Raw genomic sequence first — 12095 nt, 5'->3', positions numbered from 1 at the left:
AATTCTAATATGAGACACCAACATACATGATAAGTGAAATTCACAAATACATTTGAAAGCAACATAAAAAACCCACACACGCGTTTATTACAGATTTATATACACATTTAAAACAACACCGAAACATCCGCGTCGAAACATCCGCCTCGTTTTGTTACTATTGTTATATTCAGTCCGCACAATTTATCAATACAGTCACCTATTTTACTGTTGCCCTAGTAGGTCGCGTTTGTAAGCGATTATCATATTACTGTAGTGTGCATGGAACACGCGTTGACTAGAGACGGCCATCACAGTGACCTCTGCGTCATTGCTTCAGTCGAGTCGAACTCGTGGTGGAACAGAAGAACAGATTGGCTTGCTGAGAAGTGTTGCCATTGTTGACAGAAGGTAAAAAGTAATCGATTACTCAGTAATTGATTACCGAAAATTGTAATCAGATTACTTGGAAAATTACTTGCTCAAAAAATTAATTGATTCAGTTAAGAATTACTGAAAAAGTAATTGATTACTAGTAATGCAATTACTAGTAACGTGTTACGTACAACTCTGCCTGTGTGGAGTCTCCTCACTCCCACAAGGGCATAACATTACTCCCTTACTCCCTCCTCCTCCCTCCCCCTTTTTTATTCCCCAGTAGGGAGATAAAGCGTTTGCGAACTCATTTTTCAGAGTAATTGGCAATGTGACAAGAAAAAGGAGTACACCCTTTTTTTAGAGACCCACGAGTAGCCGGCGAAGATTCGTTGCGGCGTCGTGTTCAGCCGCAATCGCGGTCGCGGCGAACTCCTCGAGCAGGGCATCCGGCGCTGAGAAGTTCGCGTCTTTTTCGCTCCATGGCAGTTCGTGTAATACGCTTTACTTCCGTTTTCGCACGATATTCGTCTGGATGCATCGTACACTCACGCTCCTAGCCAACCATCATCTCGAATGACTTCGTTTCAGCCCTGATTTGTTGAAAACAGGCGGTGTACGCCTTTTTTGTGACACTTATGCAGTTCATAATTGTCACAAAAAAGGCGTACGCCCCCCGTTTTCAACAAATCAGGGCTAATAACGATATCATTCGAGATGATGGTTGGCTAGGAGCGTGCCATGCGGTGAAGTTCTTTTTTAAAGGGTTCTTTTTTAGGCAATGAAAACTCCTTGCAATTACTAACCCTCAAAAACAAAAGCCGCTTGCATACGGATGAAATATTCACTGCACTCTTTCGCAATTTAGCTCCGCCCCGCGCTCTTACTTTTCGTCATTTTGACGTAGCGCTTTCCTCACCAATTATGATCGAGTGTTCCACGCATGATTTTATTTCAAATGCGGAATTGGACTAGATGAACGTGAATCCTCTTCTATTCAAAATCTAAACAGTTACAGCCTCAAACTGAAAAATTTTTAAATTAATTTAGGTATCATACGCGCACTACGTTTTCTGGGCAGTAGCACGTAGCACACCACGAGCGCGAATGAATATCCGGGACAACGGTTCCGGAATCTTAGGTAGGTGCGCGATGGAACAACTTCGTCATCTTCGAATGGTTCCGATAGTGGGCTGCCGTACTTTGGATTGAGCCACGCGGCATCGAGTCACCAGCTCGCGTGGTACAGTGGATAGCGTGCTGGCCATGTCATGTCGTGACTGGGAGGAACCCGGGTTCGAATCGCGTCATGTGATAGCAGCCCAACGGTTGACGTTTACGCCAGCATGACGTTGAATTTCGGAACCACGGAGCGCAAAACGTCGTTTCACACAAATAAACTGAGCGCTCCGACTCACAGCTGATAACGAAGTATGTTTATTGGCTGGTAATTTGAAACGTCATGTGCGCAGCTCGGCCCCCCGATTGGACGGCAAAACGCTACGTAGCCATGTGACGTATGCGTGGTGGAGAGAGGCTCGCTGGTTACTCATCTTTGAAAGCAGTTATATGGGTCAATGAGCTGGCACGAGCCGAACGAAATGTATATTTGGATATTATGATCTGCGTTCTTTCATGGGGCATCATTATTTCAGAAATGTTTGGTGGCCTGTTTACGGCCCCTTTAAGAGCGTACGTTGCAAGTGCCTTCCCCCATGCTCCGAAACAAAGCAACCCAGCATATACTTACCACGCTCAGTTTCCGTTTCCTCGTCGGAATACTTCACTGAAAGACAAGAACGAAATTTTCGTTAAGGGCACGTTGAACCGGAGTGTGGCGTCTCACATGACGTAGATGTTACTAATACCCCCCTGCCACACGTCATTCGCAAATGGCGTCACTATCGACATACCACACTCTTAGAAATTAACTTCACCGCATAGCACGCTCTTAGCCAACCATAATCTTGAATGATAGGGAGGCGTACGCCTTTTTTGTGACAATTATGAACAGCATAAGTGCCACAAAAAAAAAGGCGTACGCCTCCCGTTTTCAAGAAACCAGGGCAGATAACGGTATCATTTTAGATGACGGTTGGCTAAGAGCGCGCTATGCGGTTAAGTAGTGCAGGGCTGGCATTTCTAACGAAAGGCTAGATTATAGAGCGCAGAGCCGTTGTGTTTAGTCGGACGCGATAAGCCATGCCTGTGTTATCTCTCTCTGCGATGCCGGGGTGGGCTGTATTTCCAACCTCCTTTCGCTGCGAAGATTGCGTTGAAAAATTCATCGTTCGCTATTCGCGTTTTTCGCCAAATCGACGCCGCACAGCGGAGAAAAAAGGGACTAGCCGATCCAGGTACACACGGCCGACGACTCCGCGTTCACTTGCGGAAAACTTGTTGCTTTTCGCATGGGTCGCTGAGCTGCACCTGTATTTTGCTGTTGAAATCATGGATGAAGGAAACAGTGCAGACAACGACCAGCAAACTAAACCAAACGACTTTTGTTCTGTGCCACAACGCGACTATGGGCGCCGAGGGGACAGTAGTTTGTCTTTCCACGTTTTCTTCTTTCCACACACGGAACACCGCCTACTTTGACGCATCCTCGGAAGAGATGGATTGAGCGACGCAAAATCAGCAAACCTGTTACATCAGCAATGCTTATGTGTGTATGGCAGAGCTCTAGGAGCGGTACTGCCTACATATCTGATGAACGTCCTTTTTTTTCTTTTTTTTTTCTTTTTTTCTTTTTTCTGAAGTACACTTCTGTGCAACTCACGTCAGGAAGGGAAGCAAAACCTAGTCTAGGCAAAACACAACAATATTTTTCAAACTTGAGTAGCCATTATGTGCAATAAAGCACAAGGGATAGCGCGAAAACGTATATCAAGTCAGTTTTGTAACTCTGCATTTGAATCAGCGCGTCAAATCACTTGGGAAAGAATGCAGAAAGAATGCGACGTTCGTTAAGGTTTCCCAAAAACATAAGCATCAGTGACACACGGATGTGGCAACATTACCCTATAAATTCTAAACTACAGGGTGTTACCCTATAAAAGTCTACCCGTGCCGCCACGCCGTATTCGCCAATTACTCAATGGAGGTGGCACATTGTGCGATCTTTATACAAAGCTCATAAGGACATTTAATCGTGGTAAATTTCAAAGTGATTGAGTGCCGCAGCACGAAGTTATAACTCAAAACGTGCAATTTCCATAGTCAAAACAAACAAGATGGCGGCGTTGAGAAGAGCACTTGACATGCTGTTCCCCACACGACAACGTGTCGCATATCCTGCCAGCCGGACGGAACTGCAGTTTTCATTTCGTTTTCGTGTAACTGTCGTATTTTGCTCAGAAGTAAGCAACGTGAGGAACGAAAAATGCTGACGCATACTAAGCAGACGACACCCAAAAGGGATGTCGTCTGCTAACTGAGAGGCGCCATCTTGGCTGTTTTGACTACTGGAACCTCACGTTTTGAGCTATAACTTTGCGTTACGGTGCTCAATCACTTCGATATTTACCATGATGGAATGTCCTTATGAGTTTTATACGTAGGCAACACATTGTACCGCCTGAATTGAGTAATTGGCGAGTACGGCATGCCGGCGCGGGTAGACTTTTATAGGGTAACACCCTGTACATTCGTACACGCGCTACACACTTAGAAGATCTTATCTGTAAGAGAGCATCAGCACAGATATCGTGTGCTTGCATGTGTCTGACGTTCCTGCAGCACAGGACACTCGCTGCTTGCTATTTCGGCCTCGCAACCGGTAAACGTGAAATTCATCTTCACGAAGTGTGGTTGATCAAACACGCAGGAAGTTCGCAAATAATACGCGACAACTATAGCCTTCTCTTTGGACAACTCGGTTACGCCTGCCAGAAGTATATGAGCAGCGTTTAATACTCGTTCGCCATCAACGCATCGAGAATCAACATTGCAGTTCAGCAATCTCAAAATCGAAACTAAGTGACAACCTGGATACGTCCGCCATGTTGGAGTTAAGATGCGCCACCTACAGGTCGTCGAAAACGCGAATCCTGTGGGAGCCTCGTACACTCTTAAAAATGAACTTCACCACATAGCACGCTCTTAGCCAACCATTATTATTATTTTCGAATGATATCGCTGTGTGCACTGATTTGTTCAAAACGGTAGGTGTACGCCCTTTCTGACACTTATGCGGTTCATAATTGTCACAAAAATGGCATACGCCTCCCGTTTTCAGCAAATCAGGGCAGATAACGATTTCATTCGATGTGATGGTAGGCTAGAAGCGTGCTATGCGGTGAAATTCATTTCTAAGAGTGTAGAGCATGATGTTCGGCTATTTTTTCCGATGGGATAGCTCCTGAAAATCTCTGCTTTTCGCTGCTTGGACACGCGCTTCGACTTTCGCTGGGATAATGCTTTCATTCTCCCAATTTTAGGATCTGCTACTTTTTCTACTAGCACTCTGTGGGCTGGTTTTCGTCGGACTGTGAGCGATTGCGCTCAAAAAGTCATCGCGCGTTATGGTCCGGTGCTCTGAAAAGCATGATGTTCGGCCATTTTTCCGATGGGATAGCTCATGAATACCACTCTCAATTATGAATTTGAGTGAATTCGGCACGCTCTTCATATTGGTGGGGTAAAAAAGTGACTTTCACTTGGCAAATTTCCGACTTTAAGCTCGCAAAATCTTTCCATAATTACACTTACGTTACACGACATTCATATCAGGAGGTGGCAAAAACCCATTAAGAACAAATGCCGTTAACCGCATGACCTGATAGGTTGTGGTGTTTTCAATTCAATTACACGTTTTCTGGGACGTCCTGTTTCCTTTTATCTGCACCAAATTTTCATAAGAAGGGGAGTTGCCTTAGGGCGGTTCTACTTTTGGCCTTGGATTAGTCGACCGGGCTTCTACTAAGAAACCAGTTCTTTGCTCAACCATTGACTTTAGGGAGCACATTGCAATTGCAATATTAAAGCCTGGTCACCACATGATCCGCTCGAACCAGTGACGAAGCACTAATGTAATCTCGTGCACTGTAATCGCGTGCTATAGGCCCAAGTACTTCACCTGGACCGTCCGCCAAAAGAGGGACGGTGACAAGTGTCTGCGTTGTTGATCTCAGTCGCAGAGACGCGCTTTGTCCGCACCCGAGGGCGATCACAATCGCTGCCTAATCATGATTTATTTATTTATTTGTTTATAAAATACTACAAACCCTAAATGGGTACAAATCCAGCGAACCGGTAGAGATGTAGGAAGGGAGTTGCCTCAGGACAGAAGCCGCCGATATTTCGAACAGAGACTGTTCTTCTTCTGGGCACCGTCCTCATCATTGGCATGGTATTGGGGCTAGGTGTGACGTGTTTAAAGGTTCATGCGAATTGTGGGTCAACAGCCCGGAGGGAAGAAAGGTTCTGTACGGGCTTCTACGGCCGGAGTGAATGGCTGCTTTGTTAGAGTATGGAGGGGATTATGTGAACGTAGTGATCTAGGCTACAGACCGGTTACAGAAAAATGGAAGGTTCACGAACACGTGGACGAAACGGGACAACAGACAAGAATTGGCAAGCATAGTGAAAGATAAGGAGGTTACTTGTTACGTAGGGAAAATTCCAGAACGAGCAAAGTTTATATATATATATATATATATATATATACTCATGGAACGATGCGGCAGCACCAGAGGACACGTGTTTCGCCGTGTTTGCGGCTCATCGGCCCTGGGTAGCTGCGCATCGTTCCGAATTGGCAAACCAGGGGTCACTCAGCGAGCGATATACACCTGGGAGGGTGACTGAGCACTCCTCAATGCCACAGTGCAAGCCAGTGAATTGTAATGCAGGGGAAAAAGCCATTAAAGAAACAAATAAATGATACTAGACGTGTTTGAAATTCAAACTTACAGATTAATATGGCTTCTATGGCTGCACGCAGAGAAACATATACTCATGGAACGATGCGGCAGCACCAGAGGACACGTGTTTCGCCGTGTTTGCGGCTCATCGGCCCTGGGTAGCTGCGCATCGTTCCGAATTGGCAAACCAGGGGTCACTCAGCGAGCGATATACACCTGGGAGGGTGACTGAGCACTCCTCAATGCCACAGTGCAAGCCAGTGAATTGTAATGCAGGGGAAAAAGCCATTAAAGAAACAAATAAATGATACTAGACGTGTTTGAAATTCAAACTTACAGATTAATATGGCTTCTATGGCTGCACGCAGAGAAACATATACTCATGGAACGATGCGGCAGCACCAGAGGACACGTGTTTCGCCGTGTTTGCGGCTCATCGGCCCTGGGTAGCTGCGCATCGTTCCGAATTGGCAAACCAGGGGTCACTCAGCGAGCGATATACACCTGGGAGGATGACTGAGCACTCCTCAATGCCACAGTGCAAGCCAGTGAATTGTAATGCAGGGGAAAAAGCCATTAAAGAAACAAATAAATGATACTAGACGTGTTTGAAATTCAAACTTACAGATTAATATGGCTTCTATGGCTGCACGCAGAGAAACATATACTCATGGAACGATGCGGCAGCACCAGAGGACACGTGTTTTGCCGTGTTTGCGGCTCATCGGCCCTGGGTAGCTGCGCATCGTTCCGAATTGGCAAACCAGGGGTCACTCAGCGAGCGATATACACCTGGGAGGGTGACTGAGCACTCCTCAATGCCACAGTGCAAGCCAGTGAATTGTAATGCAGGGGAAAAAGCCATTAAAGAAACAAATAAATGATACTAGACGTGTTTGAAATTCAAACTTACAGATTAATATGGCTTCTATGGCTGCACGCAGAGAAACATATACTCATGGAACGATGCGGCAGCACCAGAGGACACGTGTTTCGCTTTATATGAGTATGAGTATGTATATATATGTGTATATATGAGTATGTATATGAGTATGAGCTGTATATGAGTATATGTTTCTCTGCGTGCAGCCATAGAAGCCATATTAATCTGTAAGTTTGAATTTCAAACACGTCTAGTATCATTTATTTGTTTCTTTAATGGCTTTTTCACCTGCATTATATATATATATATATATATATATATATATATATATATCGAGGGCAGGCAGGGCACGAGGGCATATCGAGGGAGGGCACGATCAAATTGTAAACATGTGCTCAACGTGCAGCTACAGAGCTTCGGCTATTTTTCCTTTGTATATATATACATATATATATATATATAAAGTTATATAATTAAATAATACAGTATATAATAATAAAGTATAATTAAAGTTCACATCACAACAGTCAACTCACTTAATTAACTTCCTCGACACCACAATATCACTAGACAACGGCAACCTCATCACAACCCTGTACAAAAAGCCAACTGACTTACAACAATACCTTCACTTCAAGAGTCACCACCCGCGCCACTGTAATGTTGGAATTCCTAATGGGCAGAGTGTAAGACTACGCAGAGTTTGTTCAAACGACACAGATTACGCTGAGAAGCTTGACGAACTCTGCAGTACACTTGCCCAAAGGGACTATCCAGACTCCCTCCTAACCGAATTCCGTCGCAAGGCACTCACACTCGATCGAAACGAGGTTCTGGAAAACCGAAAAAATCCTAACACGAGCCAAATAAGCTTCATCACAAGATATTCCAACGCACTTCCAAACATCAAAGCCATTCTACAGAAGCACGAGCCCCTCCTCCAAAGCAGTGACCGACTTAGCAATATATTCACCCATCCCATACAGGTGACATACCGACGCGCAAAAAACTTGGCAGACTCCTTGGTCAATGCCAAAATCAGCAAAACGAGCGCCCCGTACACGGGAACACGGCCCTGCAACCTCCCGCGCTGCAAAACATGCAAGCACGTTCAACACGCTAACTCCATCAAAAGCACTGCGAGCAATTACACCCACCCCGTTAACCACGCATTCACATGCACAAGCTCCAATGTCATATACAGTGAACCCTCGTTAATACGACCCCCGATAATCTGACATACGCGCTTTAAGACCATACCCCTGGGGAACAACGCAGTGAAACCTCTGCAAATCCCCCCCGTTAATATGACAATTCCGCGTTATGACCAAAATTTACGGGAACGTCCGTGGCCATAATAACGAGGGTTCACTGTACTGCATTGAATGCGGCGACTGCTCTATGCAATACATTGGTGAAACCGGCCAACAAATGAACAACCGCCTTACCGGACACAGAACAGACACGTCCAACAAACTCCCCAAAGCAGTCGCCGAACACTTCAACGTTCCTGGTCACAGTTTTGACAACATTAAACTATATATTCTAGAAACCGGGTTTAGATCCCCACGTGACAGACGTGATAGGGAGTCCTATCTCATATACAAGTTCAACGCTCTTCACCCGTCTGGTATCAACAAATCACAAGGCACCCTAGAAACACTTCACAAATAAAATATGATTTTCCCTTCTACCTCCATCATCATCTGTTATGTTCTGCATGACCACTGCTTTCTGCTTTCTTTATTGCATGCCACAACTTTGTATTAATATATATATATATATATATATATATATATAAACTTTGCTCGTTCTGGAATTTTCCCCACGTAACCACTAACCTCCTTATCTTTCACTATGCTTGCCAATTCTTGTCTGTTGTCCCGTTTCGTCCACGTATTCGTGAACCTTCCATTTTTCTGTAACCGGTCTGTAGCCTAGATCACTACGTTCACATAATCCCCTCCATACTCTAATACCCCTGTCACACGTACTAATTTAGTGTCACTTATTTGAAGTGCACTCCGTCCTGTAATGTCACTTTCACTAGGCTCCTGCTATACGGCATAAGTCAGTGTCACTAAGCAGTCATGGTGATGACGATGGGCGAGCTTGAACTCCCACCTAACCTCGGGGAGTGCGCCATGCTTTCTTCGTAAAATCATTTTTCTTACGTCCAGAAACATTTCACAAAGATTTTCTTCGCAGTTGAAGTCGATTGAACGTCATAAATATAATTGTTCCGAACCAACACAAGTATATTTATTTGACAAATTTTCAATTTTCTTCTTCACCTCTTTGGTGGTGTTTACTATGTCTTGCGCGTGCAACTGGCCCGCGATGTCAGCATACACTTTCGCGATTCGCTTGGCCTCCCATGTTCTGATAGCATAGGTTTCTATCTCAGACCACGATGCCCTGTCTTTTTTGTCTTCCATTATTCAGTGCTTCACTGCGAGTATTTCGCGATTTCGCCGGTAACACTTAACCACCGTGCAATGTCAACAAATATGGCTGCCACGAAGTGGATTACGAACTCTACTGGTCAGTCTGTGAACGAGAGTACCGGTAAATCACGCCAAAAATCCTTACGTCTTTCTTATACAAATCAGCGCTGTCTTAAGAAATTTGTTAAAAAATAAATTCCGATTGGGTTGTTTCTTTCCTTTTCCAAAAATAAGCTTTTTGTTACGCAATCCCTGCGGTGGAGGCTACGTACTTGATTGTCGCAGGCAAAGTGAAGTGAGTTTGGCGAACTCACTTCATCGTAAGTGTACTTTGCATTTAGTGCCACTAAAAGATGCCGTGTGACTCCGAAAGAATGACACTTACTGCAAGTGTACTCGCTGAAAGTGACACTAAATCAGTACGTCTGACAGGGGTATAACAAAGCAGCCATTCACTCCGGCCGTAGAAGCCCGTACGGAACCTTTGTTCCCTCCGGGCTGTTGACCCACAATTCGCATGAACCTTTGAACACGTCACACCTAACCCTTTAAATACCATGCCAATGATGAGGACGGTGCCCAGAAGAACAGTCTGTTCGAAATATCGGCGGCTTCTGTCCTGAGGCAACTCCCTTCCTACAAACCCTAAAGGGGTCCAAGTTGGAGTGGCACAGAAACTAATTTACAACGAAGCACATATGTCATATCACGAAACCGCATTTATGCCTTTCACAAATGCCATGACAGAGAGGTGTGAGACCTGAACAGATGACGGAATTCTATTCATGGACGGTTCGAGGAAAGAAGGAATATTTGAAGCGGTCGGTTCTGCACTGAGATGCTGCACTGCTGATTGTGCGGTGGTGGTTTAGCCGTGTTGATCTGGGTACGTGTGGAGTGATGTAGTCTTCATGATTGAGTCGAAATTGACCACTGACTAATTGAAAAATGAACTGAAGCCTGAAGCCTGTTTTCTCTTTCTACGCTCTTCCAGCGGTATCAAGCCACTTTGTATTGATTATCCATTCATACATAATACGTGTTGTATTTCTCATTTTCCTTCCTGTTGTCCCGTGGAATAGCCTGAACTCCAAGGTATGGGGAGGTAGACTCGACAACGAGCCCCCCCCCCCCCCCCCCCGCTGATTCCGTGTGCGACAAACACCACACTCGTGCACACTGCAAAAGCGAAAGCAACGAACAAAAATAGTTGAAAATAGACTGGTTCAGAATACGATTACATATAGGCTGCTACCTGCTACCTTTGACGTTGGTGTTTGTAACTCAATTAGCAGAAAAGTAGAGATCGCTTTCGTTTGATCGCCCTCTTCAAATATAATTACGTGATAGGTTAGGCGGGACACCCTGTAGACCCGACAGAGCACGGACGTTAAACATCCATGTATATCATTGTAGAGATTTTCCTTTTAATTGTACTGCAAGTACTACTACCATATTGTATATGATATATACGGAAGCAATATAATAATAATAATAATAATAATTTTTATTAGTGCCCAAGAACGGCCGCTAAGGCCATGGTGTTGGCGCACACAATACACATAACTCACAGAGGATACAATACAGACATAAACGCACAAATAATTATGTACAGACATATATATGATACATATACAGTGGGATACTAGCAGAGGTACATTACAAACATAACAGGCATACGTACTTACATATTTACAGACAAGTATACCACGCAGTACATGCAATGACATATCAGCAACAAAACTACAATACATAGATTACGCGCAGCACATAAGTAATAAGATGGAATGAGACTATATACTGTACAAAACAAAGGAAAGAATATCACGATTGAAAATTCACTGCTGAAGGAAAGAAATAACGTCGCGTTTAAGGGATGCGCTTGAGGTGTGGAAAATATCACATGTGGGGGGAAGCGAGTTCAGAAGAATTTGGCTTCGGGTAATCGGATCGCTGGGGCAGAAGCGTTTAACGTAGAAGACTGGTGGATTACGAAAAGCCGCGCGAGGAATACAAAAGTTTAGGAGGCTCAGCAGGAGTGGCGAATCAACACGGGCATGGACACATTTGTACAGAAATAGGGCGTCGGCGATAGAGCGACGTGTGGCCAGTGGGTGAAGGTGAAAATATTGCAGTAGTGTGTCATAGTCATACAATAACTTTTTTCGTAAAAAGCCATTGTGTATGATATGAAGCGCTCGTTTTTGTACAGCCTCAAGACGCTTTGTATCAGTACCTGAAAGTGCGTTCCAAGCAACAGAGGCATATTCAAGCCTAGGAAGAACATAGGACTTGTATAGTTTAACGAAGACAGCAGGAGTCTGAAACTCCTTGCATGTATATGACAGGAGGCCCAGCGTGCGAAGAGCGGAAGAACGGACCGCTGTGACATGTTCATGGAATAGCAGTTTGGCATCAAAAATAACTCCTAAATCTCGGATACTGTCAACACGACATATTTCAATGTCGGAGAAGTATCGAAACACTGAGATATTTGTCTTGCGTGTGAACGAGACAACCTTCGTCTTTGCGCTGTTAATTTTG

The 12095-nt window shown here is 44.6% G+C and overlaps 1 protein-coding gene across 1 annotated transcript in view; it reads right to left on the bottom strand.

Moving 5' to 3' along the window:
• LOC135378705 (uncharacterized) overlaps positions 1-12095 on the bottom strand; it is a 32698-nt gene that overhangs the window by 17554 nt on the left and 3049 nt on the right. Inside the window, exon 3 of the mRNA XM_064611799.1 lies at positions 2105-2140. The gene's annotated coding sequence lies outside the window, so the exon portion shown is untranslated. The remainder of the gene's footprint in view (positions 1-2104; positions 2141-12095) is intronic.

The sequence above is a fragment of the Ornithodoros turicata genome, chromosome 1 (genome assembly GCF_037126465.1).
Source record: "Ornithodoros turicata isolate Travis chromosome 1, ASM3712646v1, whole genome shotgun sequence".
Taxonomy (NCBI): domain Eukaryota; kingdom Metazoa; phylum Arthropoda; class Arachnida; order Ixodida; family Argasidae; genus Ornithodoros; species Ornithodoros turicata.
Note: the sequence above shows the minus strand (reverse complement) of the source record. Positions and strands in the feature narration are given on the sequence as shown.